Source organism: Rhea pennata, chromosome 2 (assembly GCF_028389875.1).
Source record: "Rhea pennata isolate bPtePen1 chromosome 2, bPtePen1.pri, whole genome shotgun sequence".
Classification (NCBI taxonomy): domain Eukaryota; kingdom Metazoa; phylum Chordata; class Aves; order Rheiformes; family Rheidae; genus Rhea; species Rhea pennata.
In genome coordinates, this window is record NC_084664.1 from 33,816,662 (window position 1) to 33,842,246 (window position 25,585).

Genomic DNA, 25,585 nt, shown 5'->3' on the forward strand with positions numbered 1-25,585 from the left:
ATTTCCACAATCTGGTGAAAGGGGACTTGCAAGCGGAGAAGGTGAGCTTCCTTCACTTGACAGGATGCTTTATGCTGTTTATGTTTCACATTCTATGGCAACCCATGATTTTAGCATTATTTCTTCTGTTTTCATGCCAAGAGCTAAAGTGTGGTAGGTCCCCAGACCTACAGTCTACAAGGCCCGGAGAGCAGTAGAGAGGTATTTCTTGCTTGTCTCACTTATGACAGGCTAATACAGATACGTAGGATTACAATATGAACAGCTCTAAAGAAAAGAGGTCTAAAATTCGCAATTAGTGTTTTACAAACAGTGTTTTCATCAAGCTTTCAGGAGCTCTCCACTTTTCCCTGGTCCCTCCAACCATCCTTACGAGGTGCCTAGCCTCACTGGCTGCGCAAAAGACCTTGAATCTCTGCTGAAGGGCTGTGCTGCCTGTGGGGATGTTTCCCTTGGCTGCAGCAGCTGTCAGGATCAGTCCTATTCTCTCCTCCTTGCCATCCCAATGCAATTTGGGATTTCCTTACAGAAGCTTTCCAAAGTTGGAAGAAAAATGCACAAGTTTTTCCAGGAAAGCAATATGAAGTCAACATAGTGTTTATATAGTTCTAGAGTAGCAAGTAAGTTATTTCTGCTAATGTGTCATTTTCATTGTAAGAAGTATGCCCTAAGAAATACAAATTAAATTGCTGATTTTTTTTGCTTTTGAAGAAACTACATTTACTTAATGGTATCAGCTTTGCTCTGTCAGTGCTATAGTTTAGTTTTAACTTTTTGTTTTCTGTAGTTCTACTGAACATTTAGGAATTGTTTTTTTACAGATAAAATCTCTGTTCCGTTCAGAACTAAATTCTTTCTTGTTAGGCCAACGTAAGCCCACAGTCCCTATGAAAAGGCAGCACAGACACAACATTATATTTGCAAAGTTGTGTTCTAAGTCATTTGTCAATATAAAGAGATATGCTTATCTCTTGGTGACCATCAGCTTAACTAGATATGTTTAAGAACTGAGATTTTTCTGAGCAGCTTAAGTATGTTCAAATTCTGAGGAACAACACTAGCTGAAATCAAGATTACCTGAACTGCAACCATAAGCAATGTAACTAATGTCAAAAGTTTACTTTTATCATGTGGATTTATTATTTGGATAAGTTAATTTATTAGACAATATGGCTCTGAGGCAAAAATATGGCTAGTTTTAAATATAAAATAAGGGAAAGGTTGAGAAATAGCATTCTAGCCAGAGGTTCTGTTAGCCTATTAAAATGCTGTGTTGTATTTACTCTAAGCAAGTGTAACTACTTTTTCAGACTTTGATTTCCTCTACAGATCTTGTGCTCTTTTATTTAGAAAGTGCATTTAGAGGAATAGCTTTTGTTCACCTCTAATTGCTTACTATTTCTTAAATTTGTCAGTAGAATTTCCTTGAGCCTCCCTTTGAAGATGGCTTATTACGGGAAAGGGCTCTCCACCCTGTTTGTGGAAAAGCATGAGCTGCAGGAAGGCTAGGTGGACTATATAAAGGCAGAGCAAGATGAGATAGCAGCATATCTTCAGGTCTGAATCTGTGATGTGCTGCAGTTAAAACAGCCTGCTGATGCATATACTGCATGCACAGGGACATGCTCTGTCTCATTTTAGGCAAGCAGTATGAGCCTTTATATTGCTTTTGAAGGAAGAACAAGTTTTAAATCACCTCTGTTCTCTCCTTCTGACACAAGGACCTTAACTTAAGCTATGGCAGTGCAAGTAAGGTAGTCTTTTGGGGCTAACTTCTTCCCTTCCTCAGCGCTGCGAGCCTTAGGAGATAAGCAGCTTAGTAATACTTGCTACACTTGTGGAAAAGAAATTATGACTTAATAGCATTTTGCTCTTGCCCTGTGGCAAAGAACTTCTTGTTAGGTGGATCCAAGACCTCAGCAGGAGAGGGAGAGAAGAGGAGAAGGAAAAAAATAAATAAAAAACATTTCCCCAAAATAACTCAGAAGGCAGTGAAACTACTTCAATCTGAACCAAATTCAGAACGTGGAAAGTAACTCACGCAGCTTTATATAGCCCCGGAGATGGAAATAAACAATTTGTAAACAAATACTTTAAACTGCTCCCTCCTCCCTCACTTCCATGCACTCTCGGGGCAGTTCTAGCGGGTGTTATGGAGCAGTGCAGAGGGTAACTGGGGTAACAGAGAGCAAACAGAGCCCTTAGTGTAAAGGTGCCCTCCCGCCTGCCTGGAATATGCGTGTGCCATTTGTCAACTGCAAATGGAGCCTCTGTGTATATAATCTCAAATCACTCCACTTGGATTACAAGTATCTTACTAAAATTTGTGTTTGTACTAAACGAGGATGCAGGTGTTCTCCCATACAATAGATTATACTGAACTCTAAATCCTGACGGACATCATGGAAGAGGACTAATCTTAGGCTGAAGTTCAGAATATGCCTTCAACAGAACATGTATTAGTGGAGTAGAAGAATATTTTATTTTCAATATGGAAGGAGAAAAAAAAGCACACTCGCATAGTTATTCAGGCAGTTACATTGTGGAAACATTCTAAGGAGATATTCATTTACCATACCCTTCCATCACATCGAGAATTCTTCTTAAGATAACGTGAAGATAAAATCCACTCTGGGTTAAACAAAGTCCTATGACAGTTTGATGAGATTTTGATCTCAATGGATATGAATTTGATCTGGCATTTTGAAGTTTGTATTTCACCTAAGGCAGTAATGGTGAGGTCCTTTTTCTACATTGAATTATGTGTGGTAATGGTTTCTACAAATTGTAGGATATGTTTTTGAGCTCACAAGGAATGCAAGAGACCACACAGGGGAAAGAGGGGAAAAAAAAAAAAAAAAAAAAAAAAAAAAAAGACAGTGAGAGAAAAAAAGAAAAAAGCAGAAGCAGGTCCAAAGAAGTAAAAGGTTCAAGTTTGCTAGAAGGAAGCACTAAGAATTTTGAGAAATAAAAAGTCTATATGAAGCTAACTCTGCAAAATGTGTTACACCTACAGTACAATCCTGTTCTAGCAGTTGATCATTTTACTAAAATTGTTGCAATAACTAGTTTTACGCACTTGAGGTACTGAGTAGTGTCCAAGGCAAAAGATTTATAACTTGCTCCTGGTATAATGGTATGAGAAGAACTGGCTGCCAAATGAGACTGTGATTTGAATAGGGCGCCTTTGGTTTGGTAGGTGGTGCATTTGTTCTGTGGCTGGAGTTCACTAGGGGAAGTTGTTTGATGCACAGGCCAAGGATAACTGTCCTGGGAGAGGGAAAAAAAACCCAAATCCTCCAAGTTTCAAGGAGAGAACATAATGAAATACTTGGGGATGTGGAAAAAAGAAGATGACAAACTCCATGGCAGCATGAAGTAGATCAATTCATAGGGCACTTTGTGGTTTATCACATACTTCTTCTTCTTCTTTTTTTTTTTTTTTTTTTTTTTTTTTGACTCCAAATCATGGTAATTTTTAGTATTAAATGGACCTCTTTTGACGACTAAGCTGCTTGAGACGAGGAGACAGTAGTTTTGGAGCAGAGCCCTGAGCCTTAAAAACAACATTGCTGGTTTGGCTCCGCTTCCAATATTGTTGCCTAGTTTTAAAACTTTTCAGCAGGGCCTCACTCCAACCTGGTGACCAGTGTGAATCACTATGGAGTAGATTAAATGGTGTTTTCTCAAGTGTCTAATCTTGCTTCAGCATCAGAATATAAACAGCAGTAAAGCATCCTAAACGTCTGGAGACTCTTAAGAGCAAGCCTGCAATCCTGCAATCGGTTAGCTTTAGCAGTACCTTCGACTCCAGGGCGTAGCTTGGAGTATTCAGAGTTCTTCGGAAGTTCTGACATTTCTACTCTGACCTAACGCGTTACCTTTGCGCTCTGACTGCGGCTCCCGGCTGGTCTGCAGGAACGGTGTTACACATCTAACATCCTCAAAACCACTTGCTGAATGGACTCTTTCTTTTGGGCTTGCTTTTTATTTTTAGGTGATTCGCTTTTGGAGGAGCTGCATCTGTGTTCTTTCCCTTTTGCTTGATATTCTTGTTGCTATTTTGACACTCCTGAAATTGAGAAACTCTTTGCACTTCTGAACTGGCTTCAGTCCTTCCAAGGGGCAAGCTGCTGGGAGACACTGATTGAAAGTTTGCTAATCTGTTTGCATACCTTTGCCAGGATGAGACAAGAGCCATTCAAACGCAGACTGAATTCTTGTCTAGTTGTTAACCAGCAAACTCCTTAATTGCTCCTGGATTTGGCATTTGCTGTATTTGGCACATGAGGACGTCAAGACACTGATTATCATTTTAAAAAATTCCATGGTCTGTGAGTGAGGATCAAAGTCCATTAGGATACGTAGGAGATTCCAAGTCACTGACGATAAAAGAGGAATCTGAACAAGAAAGGACAATATAAAAAATATGGTAGAAAACTATAGAGTATACACAGAAATGAAGAGACACTAATTAGACATTGGGCCTGCTTGAACTCAGTTCAGCTCATTCATCATTTCTGTCTATACAAACCTCTGTATTGTAATTTTAAGATTAAAGTAAAACCATTGATGTGCTTAGACACTAATTTTGGACATTCCTACATGCATGTGCATGACTTCCTCAAAGGTCCATGCAAATAAAATACAAATGTTCTCTGCCATCAAATTTAAATATTTCAGCATTTACTTAATATTTGTGTATGCCAAAAAAGAAAAAGAAAAAGCTTATGTTTATGAAAGAAGCTTGTATAAATTAATGTTGAGGACAGTAAGCCGGATAGTCCCCTTAGATGGTATGGGATGTGTCAGAATCTCAAAGTCACTTTTATACTCTCAACATTATTTTATACTTCTCTGTGTATTAAAGGATGAAGTGTTTAAGCAAAAAGTAACAACAACATAAAGTATATGTAAAATTCCTAGTTTTCTGTAATACAAGGGTTGAAGTGAGGATCCTTTGAACACAAGTCATATGAGAAATTTCAACAATATTTTGAATATTTTACAAATTAAAATGAGCACACATTTACTGTATGTCACTACTGCCTTTTCTAGAGTTACAGTTAGGTCAGAACTAAAAAAAAATACAGGGATTGTAGTAAGTAGCATAATATAAAATTATATGTTGATTTTTCCATAGGCTATTAATATCTTGTTACTGTGAGACTGTACTGGTTGGTGGTTTCTGGCTTAGTGGTGTTTGGCTTGTAGCTAAAAGAAAAGAGAAAAAAAAATAGAACTAGACCACCTCCAGCACAAATACTGACCTCCAACTGCTATTTTATGTACCTTTTTTGGTTGTTTCCAAATTTTACCTTTAGTATTAGCTGGAGACAGTGTTATATCTTCTTAGCCCGTGTAATTTTTTTGTGCATGCACAAAAAAAAAAAAAAATATCTGCAGAAATACTAGTGAATCTTTTAAGACTGAAATATCCGGATTAAGACTCCGTTAACTTTTGGATAGCGGGTGGGATTCCAGTGCATGTTCCAGTGGGTAACATAGTCGAAGAGGTAAAACTGTCAGTAAGAGAGAGAGAAGAATTTTCTCCGGCATTTGGTCACATGAGAGGGTGGAAATAGCAGTGCAGGAGTGGTGCCTAATATATCCTGCTAGGGCAGCGCCTTTCAGACACTACTAAACACTCCGAGTCATAACGTAACCCGTTTTCCTTCTCTCCCCTTCACAAATATTCTTTTTCTTAAACATCTAGATGTGAAGTGTCAAAGTACAAACCTGAATTTCCCTTTGCTTGTGAAATGCTTGGGAATCAGGCAGCTGAGGCTTGCAAAGGTTAGCGGCGGGTAGTCGTGGGTATAAAGCTCAGCGAGGGACTGCGCTGGCGAGGGGGTGCTGATCGAATACAGCGCCTTTCGCCTGGGGGTCACAGGATCAGATCTGCCTCTTGTGGCTACTAACTGAAGTTAGCTGCAGTTTAAGTTTTTCAGTGCCCTATATAAATTAAATATGTAGAGACTGGAGATGAAAAAGACCTGTCGCAGCTTGCAGCTTATCCCCTTACCAGTGCAGAACTGTTCTCTCTAGCGTTTCCCAATCACAGATTTTTCCAGTTCCCAGTAGGTCCGGTGGACATCGCAGAGCAGCGTGGCTGATATTTTAAATGATATCTCAGTTTAACTGGGTCCTGGAGAGCCCTCTACACTTCCACCTGCCCCCCAGCCCTGCAGGCGCAGGGAGGGAATTCTGCAAACACCCCCTTGCTGCAAACAGCCCCCACAGGGATTGCCACATACTCCCCTCCGCTGCCTGGCATGGGCGAGCAAGCAAAAGTCCAGCTCCTTCCTACCGTCCGCAGAGCATCCTACAGTACTGGGGGATTACTGAACTTCATTTTCACAGCCTCACTTACCCCCTTTCAAGTACTGCCAGTGTCCCTTGCACAGGCAAACAGCTGTAGGTCATAATCTTAAATTGTAGGCCTGATGGATTAGTGCAGGTAGCTAGAGGAAAGGGCATTGATATGGACTACAGTTTTTCCAAAGTTCGGAAGAAATCAATACGGCGAAGCTTGGTTTGGGCTTCCTTCTGATTTAAATGAAAAAGTTTGAAGTCTGTTATCTTTTACAACTTCCATTTGCAAGTAATTGACTGAGCTGTAGAATCCGCATTATTAAGTGCTAGGGACTGCATACTGACGATATTAAAGTGGGTCTCATAAGGTATTTAATGACTGCTACTGGCTATAGTGCTATAGATACACAAGGTTTGCAAGCTGAGAAAGAAAAAAAAATAACAGTGGCCCATTTCAAAGTAATACAAACATGTCATAACTTAAACCAGTTTTCATTCTCTAGACAGGAGTCCAAGTGGGGCTACTTTAATTTACCCACCTTTGAGTGCCTCAAGGTGCAAGTTACAACACTGAGACAGTGTAGAGTATAAGTGGGATTTCCTCAGGACTTCTAATTTTGGCCATATGTGCCTGTCCCACAGACATTATAATCCAACATTTCCTGTTAAAGAAGCGCTGGATATACAAACATAATCTTTAAAATTGTCAGAGTATTTTTAGAAAGAAAATTAAACTTCAACGCTGTTGCTACCTCCATGCCACAAAATCCCTGATGGGGGGATCCTCTGCTGGAGCAGCTTCCCATACACCCCGAGTCGGTGCCCAGCAGGTGCTGCCATAGGAGCAGCCTGGCTCGCCGCCTTCTCCCAGCCAAACCGGCACAATCAGAGCCTGGGACTCCCACGTACCCTATAAAATGCAACTCTCTCCATTGGCAGTGTAACTCTAGAACAAAGCAGTAAGTTAGTTAACTTATCTCTGATATTCACAGTGCCAAAGCTTCAGTTATTGAAAAGATTCAGGTAATCATAAAGGAAGATGCTTTGGATTTCAGAAATTTCACAGTCAAATGGTTAAAGAAGAAAGGAATACAAAATGGGAACACAAGTAGTACAAATTCATTTCTTTTTAAAAAGGAAACACTCCACACTTCTCCAAGGGAAAAAAAGAAAAAAGAAAAAACCCAACTGTGTTGTTAAATGTCTTTTTAAACACATATTTGGAGAATGAAATTGAAGGTTATAAACTAGTAGCCAACAACAGCAAGAAAAGCTGGAATGTTGGTAACCAATTGCAAGCACATAATCCAAGCAAAACATCTTGAATTGCTAGTGCTGCAATAAATTACAGTTTTCACTTTTGTATTTTGCAAGTGAAAACAGCACTAAGTCAAGCTTGAGAGAAGGAAAGTAAAGGATGACCTTTTCAGTTCACCCGCACCCATTACAAGTAGAGGAGCTGCAACATGGGGAGTAAATTATGAGAAAACCAAAGCCTATCATTGTGTTAAGGGACAGATCCTTCTCCCATAAAAACAGGGTTCCTGTGTTGCTGAAGAGTTAATTGTCAGGTAGCAATAGATGAAAGCCAAACCAGACTCTGAGATGGTCCGCTATGGTGACTGTTATCTCATTTTCTTCCATGGATTAATTTTCCCCTCTCTAACTTTAATTAGATAAAAGTCTAGGGGCAGGAGGTGGCCCTGGAGTGCTCAAAGGGCAAGAAGTGGTCAAGAGCTGGTTTCTCTCAAACTTTGATTAGGCTATTTGATAAGTGATGCTAAGCACCCCAATTGGTTAATGAATGAGGGGTTCCCTTGAGGTAAGTGACTGGGAAATTTAGCCTCCCCCACAAGGACAGTGAATATGTAAACTTCTGTCCTTCAGTTAGATGTCTACTATGGTTAGGAGTAAGGGTGATTTATATCCTATCTGGGTCCTGGAGTGTATCTACATTGATTGACTCTCTTGATCTTGACATCAGTCACTTGGCTTTCAGAGAAAGCGGGAGCATAGAAGATAATGAAAGCTACATTAAAGAAGTCCTTACCATTTATGTAAACGTTTTTCTATCTTCAAAGGCAGAACTGTCTTTCAACAGAAAGGAGATTTATTTCCTACTTGAAAATATTAGAAAGAAAAATTTGCAATGTATTTAGTATTTCACATCTAGCTCTTTGGTACAGATCTCTACCTTTGGGGTTTGTGTCTTCTGTTTTGACTATAATTGCATTAAAGTCGTACTGCATACCACTTACAAACACTAGAGCAGACACACTAATCTTTTTTGCAAAGAGACATCATTCTTTCCCAAGAGGTATAATAAGAAAGAATGAAGAAGTGAAGGGAGAAAGAAACTCAGGCTGAAGAGTGTGGAGAGTAAGAGCAGAAATATAGGAAAAAAAAATACTTGGAAAGCTCATGCATAGCTATCTATTAAATGTGGGACTTTTTCACATGTAAATCCATGGCAGTAGAAACCAGGACATTTCAATAAAACTAAAATGCACCTCACAAATGGTCCCGTGGTGAATATCATCTACATAATAAGATTTTCCCGGCTGGGTGCCAGGTTCTCCTTGGCCCTCAGAACGGGGGACAGATCTGGGGCACACTGAGGCAGGAGGGAGCCTGGCGGGAGGAGGTAGTAATCTTGCTCTGCTCAGCAGGTCACCCACCAGGCTGTCTGCAGCAGGAACATCAATTAAAGCAGCATTTCCAAAAATGCTGAGCAGAAAGGTAATTTGTACAGCTGAGAAGCAGGGCCACGTTATCACCCATGGAAGGCTGTAAAAAAAATAAACAAACAAACAAAAATAAAATTAAATGTCACTAATTCTGCTACAAAATAACTTCCATCAAAGAGTTTTACAAAATCATGAGGGCAGTAAGTAAAATGAATGAAGAACTGTAATGCACCAAATCCTGCAGTATTAGGCCCGAGGAACTTTTGTTGAAATTAGGAGATCAATTTAAAACAGGCAAAAAGAGTTCTTCTTTGCACAGCAGCTAGCAAAACTGTGGAATTTGTTGGTACAGAAGATTGTAGAGGTACCAGCAGTTCAAGAAGGGATTAGACAAATTCATGGACATAAGGTCATAAACAGATACTAAAGGAAATGGGCAGAGATGTATCGCTAACATCTATCATGCAAAAATTGTGGATGCTGGGAGAATACAAGGAGGGTGAACTGCAGAAGTTAGCTGTACTCATGTGCTCTCATTAAATAGCATCTCCTATTGCCACAACCTAGGACAGCATGGTTCTAGATGGACTGGTCTGACATAGTAAGGTCCATCTTTATGTTCTCACCTCCTTGAATCTGATTGGCTGTTTCTGAAGGACTAGATACAGTTCAGACATGGATTCTTCTATTGAATTTTATTTATTTTTTTATTTTCTGCCTAGTTTCGTGGCGGATCATACGTATGCTTTATTTTTCTTAAGCCATGAATTAATCTCCTATTCATTGAGACAAAATAAAATGGAAGTGCTGGCATCTCCCCAGGTCCAAAATGAAGTGCCATTAATACAGCTGGTCAGAGCAAGGTAGTAGGGAGCACATAGCATTTCTCAGGCAGCGTCTCTGGACAGGTAACATCTATAGAGTGGTATCTGTAAGGTTAGGACAGGTCTGTTTCCTTAATCTTTTTCGCTATAATACTTAAAAAGCTGAGCTTGAGAGAAAAAGAATTCTACTGCAAAAGTATCTCGTATAAATAAATCACCTTAAAAAGAAAAAAGAAAAACCTATTAATCAAAGCACAGTTAAGACTACTTGAAAAAAACTTTATACAAGGAGTTGTTCTTGAGGTGCATCTCTCCTGCATGACAAGGGGTTAGCTGTACTTGGCTTTGAGGTTTCAGCTCTCCCACTTCCCTACTCTTAAATAAACTGTAATTACTGGCAAATCAAAGAAAAACACACTTGACCTTACACTTATACCTGGGATTTCCTCAGGTCTGCGGTGTTGTATTTGAGAGAATAGAGAATTCAAAAACAGAATTCCTTGATGGATTTATTGGCTTCTTTTAAAATAAATTAAAGAAATATGACTACTGCTCCGTAGCTTTTGACTTACAAGATCACAATCTGTGCTGATAGTCAATTTTTATATCAGATTATGAACTCTTCCTTTAGCAACCAAAAATCCAGGGTCATAAAGCTATGCCTAAGTTACAGTCCCTAGTTTCTCAATGCAATGCAGGCAAATCCCTGTTACCAGCTATCAGAACATCCACCAGACAGACATCCCAGCTAAGCAAGTAGGTTAGCTTAACACACCCACAAGCCCCCAACATTAGATGAGAATTGCATGTGTGCACAAAGTCTGCTGTAGATGATTTTTGTTGCCTACAGAAAACTGCATTCATGCTCTGTCAGGGTATAGTGTATACTCAAGGTGATAAATCATCTCTGTTTCTCCAGTCTTCCGTCTCCAGCTGCACAGTGACTAAATCTTACCAACCAAGTCTTTTAAGTTAAGTCAACCCTTTAAGAATTCTTCTTTCTTAATGCTCTAACATGCATGGGTTCACAAAATTAAATTACAATATTTTTATCTGTTTGAGATCAGTACTGTTTCCTCCTCCTTGTGTTTACTTTCCTTTAGTAGCTGACATCAAAATGTTTTCTGGAATGCTGGGACTAAATAAGTTATGCTTAACTCAATATCTAATACAAATAGCCCTGGGGAAGCTTCAGCAACGCAGTCATAAAAGCTACAGTTTCTTTTAATAGCTTGCCACACTTTGCTGATATAGTATTTCTCTAATCACCAATCTTTACGTGCCTTCCTGACCTTGGAGCTCTCTGTCCAAATGACTTTGTGGTATCAAAGGCTTGTGTCATTGGAAGAGTGAATGGCTTTCATTTTTCTCCCTGAAACTTCCGGTTCCTGGCATCTGCAAAGAATTATTCCAAGCAGTGTTTTGCTGCCTTGCGGCCAGTGCCCTGTAGTGGCCTGACTGATGGAAGTGACTTTTCCCAGAAAGGTTATTGTGGTCAGCCATGGGCGAGTGCCGCAGTGGGGTGGAAGCAGCCCTGCTTTCACAGCTGATTTGGTTTGACTACTAGGCTACCACAATGCTATGCTACAGCAATTAATTGATGTGTTTTTTTGGAAAGCATCAAATAAATAGATTACACACCATTTTACAATGGAGCATTAAACAAAAAGCCTCCAAAACCAGCACAGATTCAGAAGCCTACGTATTCAAAAGTTATTTAAGTACTAATTTAAATGCTTTTAAAGAAGTAGTTGTTGGGGGACCCGGGGAATCACTCGAGTGATTTGTACAGCTTTGTACAGCACAAAATGTCTAAAAATCACAACAATGGTCAAGGGATGTGCAGTTATATTCATTCACATGGCACTGACTTTTCAAGAAATTTTTTATAGGAGGATCATACTCTTATAATAATAATAAAAAAAGGTGCTCTGGCTGTTTCTAACCCATGCAAGTTAGTGGCTGGATTCAGATGCTTAGCTATGCAGTCTGCGTGATTAATCTCCTCTAAAGCTGAATCCCTGTTCTTCAGTCCCCAATCTACTTTCTTCTCTTTGTCCTTTTGCTTAAATTCCTCATATCATTCTCTATTTATGTTTATGTTACTATGTAACATGAAATGCAATTGGACCTATATAGGTAATATACTGAAGCAAGCTAAAATGAAACTCAGTTTTTTATGAGGAAGAAGGATTTTCAAGTTTTTTTTTTTTTTTTTTTTTTTTTTTTTTTTTTTTTTAAAGCATTTTACGTGTATTACAGCAACACCTTAGCTCCACAACTGCAGTCTGGAGTCCTTAGTGCAGAGCACTGAACTCTCACACTGCAGAGGACAAACTCCTTGCAATCTCAGTAGTTAAGACAGTTAGAGTCAGGATGAGATAAGAGGACGCAAAGGCTTAGAGAGGTTAAAAGATTGGTCCAAGCTCTTACAGCTTATCAGTAACAGAAGAAAAAGCAGGATTTCTGAATTTTAAGAGACAAGATTGAGACAACATTCCTCAGAGATGGATTATATACTTAAATTACTTCAATTAAGTTTTAATTCAAAGGGCGAATATTAAAACAAAACAACTTTAGAGATCCAGATCTTCCCCAAACAAGACAACTTAACCTAAGCTTCGCTCAGAGCTTTCAGTCCTGCTGCTGCTATTTCTGTGGCATGGGTCTGTAACCTTTTAATTAAGGGAAAATGGGAGGATCCTCTGGCTACCTCACCCTTTGAGAGGGTTGACACAAGAGCCAAAAAAAAAAGAGAGAGAGAGAAAAGAAAAAATCTTTCCACAGCCAGAGGGAGCCAGCCTTCGCCCCCTGCTCAGGGCCTCTCACTCCCTCCTTTCTCACTCAAATAAGAAGAGTGGGTGAGACAACTCACACCTTTGGTTTAGCGCACTGGTCACCCTAGGCTTCTTTTCTCAGTCTGGGGAGAAAATCAAGTGTTTTAGGAAACGGTTCATTCAATACGTCAGCTACAGCACTTGACCCGCGCTGTTTTCCCTCTGCTGTCCCTCTGTTATGAGAATAAAGCTAGGTGCCTATTACGTGAATGCCTGATGTTTTCCAAGAGGATCCTACCAATTAGTTTCTGTCTCAGAGATTATCGTTTTTTTTTTTAATAAGATTTTCAATGGCCCTGAAAAGGTCTGAAGATTTTAGATGGCAGCTACTCATAAATTAGTGCGGACTTTTTTCTGCCATGTAGACTTGTAGCATGTTATTTCTAGTGTAATAAGATGAAGCAATCATTAGCAAAGTTTTGCTACTTGTGCAATTTCAGGAGTTTGGCCCTACTAGCTTGCATAATTTCACACAATACTTTGAATCTCCAGATATTACTAAGAATACTATCAAAACATGGCCAGCTGTGAAAGGGAGCTCAGCAACTGTTTATTCTCACATAAAAATAAGTTACAGGTTAGATGAAGGAGCAGAGAATGGATGCTTCCATCTGAAGTCATGCTGAATCTAACTTTTCAAAACATTTTTTAATTAAATATCAGGACCCTATCCTGGATATATTCAAAATCAGAAGAAGTCTCAAGCTGATTAACAAGTTTACATAAAGTAGCTAATGAATATTATAACTTCATGACAAAAGAAAAAAACCCATAGCATAGCATGTATTCTATAAAACATCTTGTATTACAAGTTAAAGCATTCCTACAGGAATACTGTTGTATAGTAACAAGAGTCGTCAGGGCTTAAATTCATTTTTTTTTTAAGACAAAAACAAGAAGAAACACACACATAGCCTAGACTGATGCCTCACAACCCACATGCATGTAGCTCAGTTGGTTAGAACGTGGTGCTGCTAATGCCGAGGTTGCGGGTGCCATCCCCATATAGGCTACGCTGACGGTTGGACTAGATGATCTCCAGAGGTCCCTTCCAACCTTACCATTCTATGATTCTATGAACATAAATGAAAAACAACTCTGCCTCATATTTCTGAGTATAAAAGAAAAGGCTTCTGAATTCTCCATAGACAGACTAAAAATAAGCAAGAGAGGCCAGGTAGCAGCAGTCAGATTCTTCCAAATTAAATTGTATCCATGTGTATAGCACATTTCAAAGTCCAAATTCACATATCCAAATGGCTCTTTGAACTTTTATGCTGAGAACAGAGGTATTCCTAAAATTGTTACTAAAAGTCAACTATAATAATCTATTCTTTTTCCTTTTCAAATGTCACTAATAAGCGTTTAATTAGTTTTGTCTACTGAAAAGAGCAAAGAGACCCACAGTCAAGCTAGGAATTTTAAAAAGGAGAGAGGGAAGGAGTTGAGGAGTTCACTGTCTGCAAGTACACCTCTGAATAGTGTTAGCTCTCCAGATGGGTTCAGGGCTAGATCTGCCGGGTCTTAGCATATCTGCTGATACTGGAGCCAGCTGTGGGTTAACCTCATGTTGTTCCTGGGAAGAAATCATCAAGTGCATCTTGTGTTTTAGCATACTGACAGAATGCACTTTGCTGGTTTGACCTGACACTTTGCACCTAGTCCCAAAGCTTTCAGGTTTTCTGTCCACATTTGTGGTTTTGCCATGGGACCAAGATACATTTGATGACCCCATTCTTTAAAATGATCTTCTGTGGCCGATGAGGTTTGTAGGCAGGTTCTAACAACAGCGTGGATATAGGGTGCCAGCTCTTAGGAGCACTCTGGGATCACTCATCTCAGGGTGCTACTGGTGCAGTTCTCAGGAATCAGGGTGGACCTGAAACCCTGTTTCTACCATGGCTCAATGCATTGCTTTGTACATCAGCCTTCCCTCCCAGCTTTCTTCAAATATGTTTAATCCTTTCTAGAGGTGGAAAAGGAAACAGAATGAGTTCTCCCAGCAAGACTAAGTACAATGATCCTAAAGATACAACCGGAAAAGTTTCGTGGGCCCTTTCCCCATGATGTCTTTATGCCATGGAGATGATCTCCCTACTTGCTCTCACCCCAGCCTGTCCAGAACCCTTTTGCCATGATCTTAGAATCATAGAATCAGTAAGGTTGGAAGAGACCTCTGGGATCATTTAGTCCACCCCCCCCCTGCTCAGCAGAGTCACCTAGAGCATGTTAGACAGGGTTGTATCCAGGCGGGCCTTGAAGATCTCCAGAGAAGGAGACTCCACTCTTCATATTTGAATGATCTTAAAGCTATGGTGCAGAGTTGCTTTAAATTGTCACTTTCCAATACCTAACAGCTGTGATATCTGATAGATTCCTTTTCTCTGACTTCTTTTTTCTACACTTTGACAAACCAAGTACAGACAAAACAACTTCTGACTATATCTGTGCTACTATCTATTGTAATAAGAAACACTGAAGGCCATAGCACTGCATTATTTCTAAGCTAAGAAAACCAGTTGGAGTAATGCAACTATTGCTGATGCAGTGGTTAAAGGATGGATTTACAATTCAGGATTTCAAATCCCAGTTCACAGTCTTTCTATACCTCTGTTTCCTCATGCCTGAAATACTTTCTATATAGCAGGTGAATTACAGATTATTCTCAAGATATCCTTCAGTAGGATTGAATGGTGCAAGGGATACATACACAAATACACACAAAATGATTACAGACGAAGAAAAACATCCTTGTGAGAAACAGCAATGAGAAAAGGCAAAAAGTGTAGCAGGTTATGTAAACATAAATGTACTTTTAAAAGAAAAAAATACATCCCATGTGACATTACATAATATATCTATCTGAAGACAAAAAGGAATGCTATAAAGTTATTCGCATGAAAAGATTTAAAAAGAAATAAATCAGCTGGCATAGAATAAGTAAGTATAGCTCTGTTTTCAGCATGTTAGTAGCTATGGTTCTACAACACAGGGGAGGGGGAAAAAATATCTCCAAGCACTAAACAATTTCATTTGTCACAGGCCCCAAATCTAGGGCATTTGGGGACAGCTCTAATGTTATCTTGAGAGAACACAGGGCCAACATAATTAGAAATAAAGAGGTAAGAAGCAAGGGGAATTGCCTGCATAACTTCACTTTGTAAAATCCTCCCATGGAAGGTGGCAAGTAGGAAATCTGCGTAATAACAAACCTGTCACAAGACAAGGTCAACTAAATAGAACAATTAGAATTAGCATTTTGCTTTGATTGGTTCTGAGGATTCCTGCCCCTTCCCACCTCCCCCTCACCCCCAATTTTCACTAGATGTAGTTTAAGTTGTGGAACTGATTTTGTGCAATATTTTCCACTTGTTTTTTTTCTTCCTCCTCTTCAAGCTTTGCTTAGCTGTAAGAAAACAGTCCTTCCCTTCTTTGAGGGCACTGCTTTAAGGAGGAGCCATTGACATGCCAAATCGTCTTTTTAGATAATCCTGCTGAAAAACCTAGTCTTTTCAGTCTCTCTAGACTTACATCAGTGTAAATAATACACTCAGCCCCTCAAAAAGAGCTACAATGCATTACGAATTTTAGTGGAGAAGGTGACCACCTCAAAAGACTGTCTTTCTTTTGGGAACTGCTGAAAGCTCTTCACTCTATTATGTCCCCACAGCTCTCAGGAGGCCTCATTTATGCTCCCTGGCTTGCTCATCTGCCCTTTACAGTTTGCTTTTGGTCTGCCTTCTCAGGCCACCAACTCCAAGATGTTCTCAGGCACGTGGAGTCCTTTCCAGAGGTGCTGTCAGGCCATGGTTGGGGAGGTATCACAACAGAGACAATTCCCAGGGTTGCCCACCCTTAAACAAGAACTAAGCTACCACTGTGTCTTAGTTGGCCAGCAAAGCAAAGAACCAGTGATTCTAAACGCTAAGCAGCCATCCCGGGGGTGGGGGGGAGCCCTTTTCTAAAAGAGGAGAAAGTGATTTTTGTTTCAATATTTGGGCAGTTTTAAAAGTTTCAATCAATATACTTTGAATGTCAATTTTTCTGTTGTGTTGAAAGAGACTATAGTAAGGAGCAACACAGTCCAGGTGAGGAACATACATTAAAGTTCAGTGCTTCAATTTAGGTCCTTGAGTCTCTTAAGCATACAGACTTTTTCCCCTGCAAGCTAAGCCTGTGTATTTAGGATGGGGATCTCTTTTATACAGAGAAAATATGATTGCTATTACAGTGCTAAAACTCTTTAGTAGCTTGTTGCAATGAACCACTTCCAGAAGTGCTATACTTAGACAACTATTCTCACTTGCCCCTCTCCTCCTTCTCCTGTCAGTTAGCTTTGCAGTCTTTCTCATGTTTTTTAGTTCTTGAGATTTTTGTCACACCTTATGACATTTTAGGGTTCTGGAAACACTCAAATACATGAAAAACTTCATCTTTAGTTGGAAAAATTATAAAAGACAAGAAACATTTTTTGACTTTATGACCATGGAAGGCAGTTTGAACATCCAAGCTTATAATACCACTCTCTGTGTCTCTTTCCTCCTTTACATTCCCCTTCTATTCTCCACACACCACCTTACTGTAGTCCTTTACTCCTAAGTTCTTTTTTCCAATGGGATATATCTGAAATACATTGTGACTGAGCAAGTTCAAAGTTCACATAACATATTTTATAGCAAGGATGAATTTAATTTAAGCGTTATGAACTGCTCTAAATGTACTTTGCATTTAGAGGGCCAAGATTTGTTCAAAGAAAGAAAAATTGAACATTATGTTTTATTTTGCAGTCTGAATGATAGAAATAGTGCTGTGTGAGCACATATTGTTTTCCACATTGTATTTTATGAGCGTATAGGTTTTTCCCTGCTTTCAGTTAACCTATTCTAGCAGTTTTCCCTTTCTTGTTGGTTGCTGAAATAAGATTTATTCTATAAAATACATAGAATAGGCCTGAAAAGTTTTGTTTCATTATAGTATCAATCCAGCAATTATAGCAATCAATTCGATTATGGCATCCTTCAGCATGTTTCTCCTTATACTCAAGTCCTTTATTTTGTAGAGTTTCAAATCATATCACTATGTCACTATATAATCACTATTTCTCTTTATACTAAAAAAGAAAAAAATGAACATCTGAAAGGGAAAATAATTTTTATATATTTTTAAAACAATTTGGAGTATTTGCAAATGCATGTTTGCATATATTTCAAGAATATCTATAACTCTTGCTATAAATATTTTGGAGAAGGGCAGTCTATTGACATTTTAAGAACATTCAAGTAATCTGTGATCTCTGAAATCTTCAGAAGTACAGAAGTCCAGCAAAGGACTAGAATTCATCAGGTTACAACTCTGCTTTCAACTGGTGACAGCAGAAATGAGCTCTTTGTACAGAAGAACTGAGGTGCACAACAGCAATACAAAAGCCTGTTGAAGTTTGTGCTTTAGATGCAATAAACCATGGAGATGACAGAGTTAGTAAAACTCCTTGGTTATGTCTCTTCTTTTTGCTCAACATATGGTTTGTTGATGCTTCCTGTTCTGACTACATATATTTCCATACAAGAGGGAAGGCAGAGGGCTTCTATATGCCCCGATGATTTTGTACTTGGACATCTTACTTGTTAATGTGCATGGACTGTTTACTAAACACCAGGGTTAGGCAAGATTTTTCTTGTTTATATTTTGACCCAAGTAATTTCTATTTTTTGCAAGTGTGTGCTTGCATATGTTTTAAGAACTTATATAATTCTTGCTATAAATATGTTAGAGAAAGAAAGTTCACTTATTAGAGCAGATCCTGAAGCCCGCAGACTTTTGTTTAAAACCAAAACAGAATCTGCTGAAGCATGCAGAAAACACAGCTTTTCAGCAGGAACTGCTGAATTTTGCCTGGATATTACTTTTTCCTGTGCATAAAGGCCAAACTAATGATAACTTCACTGGGGGGTGGGGGAAGTCTACATAAAGTAACACCATCATGGTTTGCCAGGATGGTTAAAGAGAGCCCAGCGATATTTCTTAGAACAAAGAAATAGATGGGACAGGTGCCTTTATATTAATTAGTTTTAGTCAACGGACAGTTTAACTGAATGACTGCTAGAAAGCTACTAGGATTGTGCAACTGTAACTAGTATATGCTGAAAAGATTATGTAGCCTATTTACTCTTTACATCAAAGTAAAAGAGGCAATAAGTATTTGCGCTGAAAGTGAGGCAAGAAACACAGACCACGTTTTTCCATTAGTATTCATTTCTGTACTTCTCTATGTTCCTTTTCTGGAAAGCACCAAATACTTCAGAAAAGCCTTGCGGTATTTCTAATAAAAGTAATAAAGTAACCAGAATCTTCTTAGAAGTTAAAAAGAGTAAAAACAAAAATGAGAACCGAAAAAATAAATCCACCATAGCACACAAAATGTTCAGATACTCTTTTTCTCCTCTCCACTGTACCCTCAATTATTTATGTATTTTAAATCTTCAAGCGAGTCAGAGAATGAGGAAAAGATTCAGCCAGGAATGCAATTTTTCAAGGAGGTGCTCCATTTACTTTGGATGTATGCTGTGTGCACCATAGAGTCAGCATTTTAGTAGAAGTGACAAAAGTCAAGTACCTGCCAATGTTAGGAATGGAGAAGGCAGATCCTTCAGGAGTAGGAATCATCGAATAAAACCAGCAGCTCAATACCTTTGGAATTTCCCTCCAGTAGGAGGTTCTCTGTCTTTAGGGTCCTCCTTACTCTCACTCCCAGATGCCATTTCCCATGATTCCCCTCCCTGGAATCACTTTGTGTTTCAACATAGTTAATGCCCAACTCATTTTCCTTCCTAAAGACAGCTGAAGACTTCTCAGCACACATGGCTATCTTGAATCCTTAACTACATTTGGATGGGCAGGCCTTTGTTAGGGGTCTTTAGAGGCTCAGATTTTTGGAAGCTCCCTGTCTAAGAGGGACCTTTCACTGTCTCTCCCTTTCAGGCCGCAGGTCAGCAGCCTACTCAGCTCCCAGGGCAATTGTAAGAGGTAGAGTCCTGACCCCACCATTACATCCTACAACCAAAGGCAAGGGCTGCAACCCCAGCCCTGACCTGTGCATCTGATCACGTAACTCAATGCAGGGAACGTGTCCTCTCTCACGTGACTTGACAAAAGAGCACACCCTTGTCATCCCATTACTAGTCTTTCCTCTTCCCCTCCACCCTGACCCACTAGACAAAAATGTTGCCATTTTAGAGCTGTCTTCTGCTGTTTGAAAGGTGCTCCTGTCCTAGAAGGGAAGGGTGGAAGGAAAAGGGCAGAGAGCTCTGAAGTGTCAACTTTGCTGCTCCAGGAACTAAGAGAGGAAACAAGGGTAGTGATTGTGTCCTGAGCAGTCACTGCAGGAGGGGTTCCCCGGGTAGTAACCCACACCTTGGTAACAGCCTTTCCACAGTCTTGAGGGAGGCAAGGGGAGGGAGATGGCACAGTTATGTGCTCCACAAGGCAACAGATAATTTGCCTAGGACTGTAGGCAGGACTGGGATATGACTTTCATACCCATGTTTTATGTCCACACCCAACACTCAGTTGATAAGACTTGTTCTTTGTTTCACCATTTTCCAGTCAACTCTGTGTTCCTTGGATTACAGCAAAAAAAATCTCATTCTATAAAAATCATGATAATTTATGTCCCATTACAACCATATGCCTCAAGGCTAGAAGTCTTATTGCTTCCTGTCCACTCCTGCTATAAACCCTTCTACTTACTCTATCAGTGTGCCTGTATCCATACTTGCTATTTATTTACTTTCCATAAGAAATTGATTCTGAATTTGGAGATCACTGTATATTTCAGATGGCAATACTGAAATTTTTAAGTTTTAGAGAAAGTGATTGCTGTGGACATTTGTAGCCTATATGTGATTTTGCAAAAAATAGGATCAGTAGGGTTTTTCGGTCATCCATTTTCTCCAAGTGACAGAATAATTTAAAAGAAAGCCTCTCAACATATTCATTTTTAGAGACAGCTCAGACTAGTGTCCATTTTCGGTTTATACTCCTGCATTTCCACATTTGCGTGCACAAGTATTTTCAGCTCTCATGATCTATCTTTGCTCAGTTCTTGAAGGCAACCGGTTATGGATTTGAGGACAACATATAAAACTACTTCGAGCTACTGTTCCCAGAACCCTTGGTTAAAAGACCTCCTGTTTTTGCTTACCTAGATCCCCTTTTGTCCCTGACACTGCTTGTTTAGGAACTTATTACTTACTTCGGTTTTCTCCACTTTCCAGATATATGCAAGGTCAGTTCTATTAGTATTTTTGTGAAGTCTGTGGTTTCTGGAGCACTGTTAACTACCTTTCTGCTCTATAGGAATTTCCTAGTTGTTCAAGGTTTCTGGCTGAAGCAAACTTTTGGTGATGCGATTTTGGTTTTGGCCACCAACTGCTGTTACAGGTGTCCTCAAGCAGGTCTAAGCTTTGCTGCAAGTAGAGGAGTGTTTTGCTGAATGCAGCCAGTGGCTGGCTTGGGTAGCCCTTGCATGCATTCAGCTAGCGCTACGCTGGGAAGGAAGAAGGGGAAGAAGAGTGATGAGGGAGGGAGGAAACACAGTTTTCTGTTCCTGCATTATTGCAAGCATCTTAAAGAGGCAGAAAGAGTATGCCCTCCAACATGAGCCACTGGACAAGACGAAGGAACAGAGCAAGCATCAGAAATAGCCTTCAGAGGAAGGAGCTGGAAAAAGTACTTGGAAGGCCACAGGTCTTCCTTCTAGGAAGATTTTGTTTTAAACTACATTTAGAGAAGAGTTTCCTGCAACAGATAGATGTTTTTCATCTTCATTAATATTTGGTATTTTGTGTTGTTTTCTGAAAACAATGTGAAAGTTGTAGAAGAAAAGTAACTGGAGAACAGGCCCAAAGAAAGGCTTTGAAAGGAAGAAAAAAGTCACGCTATTTAAGCCAACATCATCATTGTTTTAGCTTATAAGATTAGTAGCATTGAAACTTTTCAGGGGAAAGCATAAACAGGTAATATATGAATAATTTTAACAAATAATAGATGTTAATTCACATTCCATACTTCACACATTACAGGCACATCAACAGTATATTGATATCTAGGGTATATAGCTATGAGAGCCTCCTACGTGATAGGATATTTTCTCTCGAAAAAAAATCAAAATTTACTTTTCTTCACAATGAGTCTATCACAATAGAAAAAAGAGTAAGAGCATAGATATTGAAGAGAACTATTAGAATTATGGTACATATATTTAAATCTGAGGAACAGTGATCAGGCTAAATATTAACTTATCTAAAGATAAAAAGAAAAACCAACTGCTAGGAGAGGCAAGAAGAGTATATTTTTTTTCCTGTGCAAGACAAAATAACTGGAAGGAACAATAACTCATAAAAAATTCAGTTACGCTTTGTCATCTAACACAGTCCCAACTGGATACATGTGCACATCACCAGAAACTAGTTCTCAAAACCATTAGAAATAAGTAAATTGCTTTCATTAAAATCCTAAGAATATACAAAACATTAAGCACTAAAAGTAGGAACCACATTTCTAGGTAAAAGGAATATTCATACCAACTCAGACTGATTCCAGCTCCTTCTAAATAACAACTCTCACAGTAATACTAGGAGAATAACAAATATTTATCTCCCATGCCTCTAAAAGAGTCATCTTCTCTTCAGATACTGATTCTAAAAGCCTCCTCAAAATAATTACTGAAAGGTCTGAGCCAGTTCCTAAGGAACAAGATGGGCAGCTCTCAGCCCACTCTGGGTTGGTAGATGAGACTCTAATTGCCTGCCTCTTACTAATGAACTAATCTCAAGCACCTGGAACTAGCAGGCTCCATGCAGGGCAGGCAGGGCTCAGGTTACCAAAGAAATGCTCCAACTATATTCACACAAATCACTAACCCTGCAGATGTGCAAATACTGCTTTTGTCATGTTGCTGGAGAGATGGGCATATGTTTGCAGTGCTGCTGCACATAAAACCCAAAGATGAATTCATTGTATTGTGTTAATCCCTTCCAGAGGCCAGGTGGACATTTGGGAAGCCAGATAAGTGTGATGGTTATCCACATTACTCTTTCCATTAATCCAATTTGCATGATAGAGAGCATCTCAGACATTCAGAGTGTAAATACATAGGTGACTGGAAAAAATATATGCATGTCATGGATGCCTGTTGTTTGTAAAATGAAATCTAATCAGAGATTTAACCTAAAATGTTGGATAAAATCTGAACAAGGTCAAACTTTGATGATGTCTAGAGTTTTGAAATTACAGTTGAAAGGTCTGTAAATTACTAGAGGAAGTAAGCCAGCCCCAGAGTAAGCCCTATGAGACAAACTGCCACACTGTTAAGACATTTTAAAAAATTTTCACTGGTAAACCATTCTTTGTAACCTCAGAAATTAAATCAGGTGTCACTCAGCTTCCAACCTTCCACAGATTTCTTCTCCCTCCGTGGACAGATTATGTTGATAAACGTGTGTCAAGTTCTAGGTATGTATCTGGTTTCATTTGAGGAGGGAAGAATGATGTAAACAAAATACACTTTAGAAGGAAAATACAGGGGAGCGGGAACAAGCTCTCTTCTTGGTTTTTGACAAATTGCTAAAATACATAGCTGTCTGGCTCTTGGTGAAATTCATACATGTTGAGTAACATAAAAAAAATCCTGATTTATTCATGTGCCTCAATATAGGCACTATGTAGACAAAAACACCTAGTCTTTTTACAAGCATGGGTAAGAACCTCTTTCTGAATTATTTACTACATTTCATAGTGTAGCACATTTTACTCCAACTTTCTCCAAACATCAGAAAAGATCAGATAAACTCACTTAAATTGACTCTTTCATGTCAGAGATCTGAATAGACTAAATTTTAGATATTGATTGAATAACTAACTTAGGACTTCACTGAAAAAAAAATGTGCAGGCATTGCACAAGTGAAGTTCTGTTTTGAAAGTAAAAAAAAAAATGGAGAAAAGACAGCTCTAAAGGCTCAGTGCTCAAAGTCAACCAGCACTGAGTAAAGTCCAAAAAGAAACATCTGTGCATGGTGCAAATCCCCTCAAACCTCACTGAGAGCCAAATTTCCAAACAGACTTCCTTCAGAATATTTAATTAATACTATTTAATGCAAACTGCCAAAATACACTGAGGCAAGAAACACTATCTTGAAGAGCATTCCAGTAGGGAACAGGCCCCTTTGTCTTCTACATTCTAATAATTAGCAGAAAATATTATAATTAGTTACTGTGAACACTAAAAACCAATAGCAAAAGTCCCTTGGACAGAAGAACTACGCAGATGTTATCTAGGCAATTAATGCAGCCTATGAGACTGAGGAGAACAGCAAAAATAACAACCACTCTGCTGATCTCATAGATGAGAGTCAAGCTCTGTGTGATGAAGAAGGGCTCCAGCAGGTAGGAGGATTGCTTCTTCCAAACCACTTAGCTAGCCCCAGTGCTTTGGAAAAAAGACTAGGAGCTGGTGAATACAATAACATCAGGGAGATACCTGCTTGTTAGTGCTGCTGTCACCATGTGACTGTATGATGCAGAGAGCAATGGTGCCACAGACAGCAAAATACCTCTTGAGGCTTTGCTCTTGAGCACTAAGCCAGCACTGAGGAAACTGAATGCTGCATGCTCACAAAGGAATTTATTCACCTTTGTTCTTCACAGGTAGAATATTCCATGTGATAATATGCATCTGTAATTAATTCTTCGCTTCTCGTTTCCACTAACATGCATTTGCAAGAAAGATTACAAAAGATGCGTATACCTAGGACCACAACAAATGCCCCTCGGAAATTCACTGCAATTACAGCTATCAGTGAACTAAATAAAAGCAATAAGGCACTTAGGCATTTTAGGAAGGAATCATATTTTATGTTATGTTCATAAGGAAGGGGTTACATAGCCTTTCTTAGATACCTCCAAATAATTCTTAGCATACATAACAGCACAACATTCCTGTCAGCGTACATTAACCAAAAATAATACTAAAAAAAAAAAAAAAAGAAGAACTTGGGGAAGTGAGTTGAATAAAGGAAAACGGTTCATGACCCCAAACCATTTCTTGTAAAACCTCTTTTTGCTTACTCATATATATTTTTTTCTTTATTCAGGCACTTATGACAAGGTCCCAGGTGATTTACCCTTCCCCTGACCTCAAGTCTTTTCTCTGAAGAGGAGGTATTAATGTGGGTTTTGAGGTTGCCTTTGGAAGCATTTGTTTCTGTTTTGGCTGTTACTGATGAGCACTCATTTTCATGGAAGCTTCATTTTTTCAGTGTAGAGGATAGACTTTGCCACTTCCTACAAACTCTGGGCTCTTTCTGCAGCTAGCAAGGGGGTGGGGTACTCCCCAGGTGCTCTCACCTACTTTCCATGCAATGGGAGCTCTGCTTCACATCCCTGGACACTGAGCAACACATCTCAAGGCAGGCCAGGCCCTCAGCAGCCTAACCTGCTGTCTTGAATAGGTCCATATGTCACTACTAAATGTTATTGGGTTCAGGAAAAAAAAATCCATATATGCCTGCATATATACCAGATTCTGGTGAAGATAAATGAAAATTGTAGTTCTAAGATGGAGAAATATGAATTTACAGTGCAAGTTGATTAGAAAATATCTCAGCTTTGCATACATGTTCTGTTGAGGTTCTAGGTCTATACATACACAATAGAAAAGAATGGGAGAGGGAAAAAAAGACCTGGAAAGCAATCCTATTCTGTGCAGTGAGTGAATGCCAAAGTTTCTACTGATTTCAGTAGGGCCGAAGTTTCAGCTTTCTTCATGTCAGCAAAAATTGGCATTTGTTGACAAACAAAATAGAGGATTATATCTGCCTTTCCACTCTGTCTTGATCTTTTTCACACCTGTCTGCTTTTCACTAA

The 25,585-nt window shown here is 39.2% G+C and overlaps 1 protein-coding gene across 4 annotated transcripts in view; it reads left to right on the plus strand.

Moving 5' to 3' along the window:
• The window catches only part of HDAC9 (histone deacetylase 9), a 491,690-nt gene that overhangs the window by 320,918 nt on the left and 145,187 nt on the right, over positions 1-25,585 (plus strand). The window lies entirely within an intron of this gene.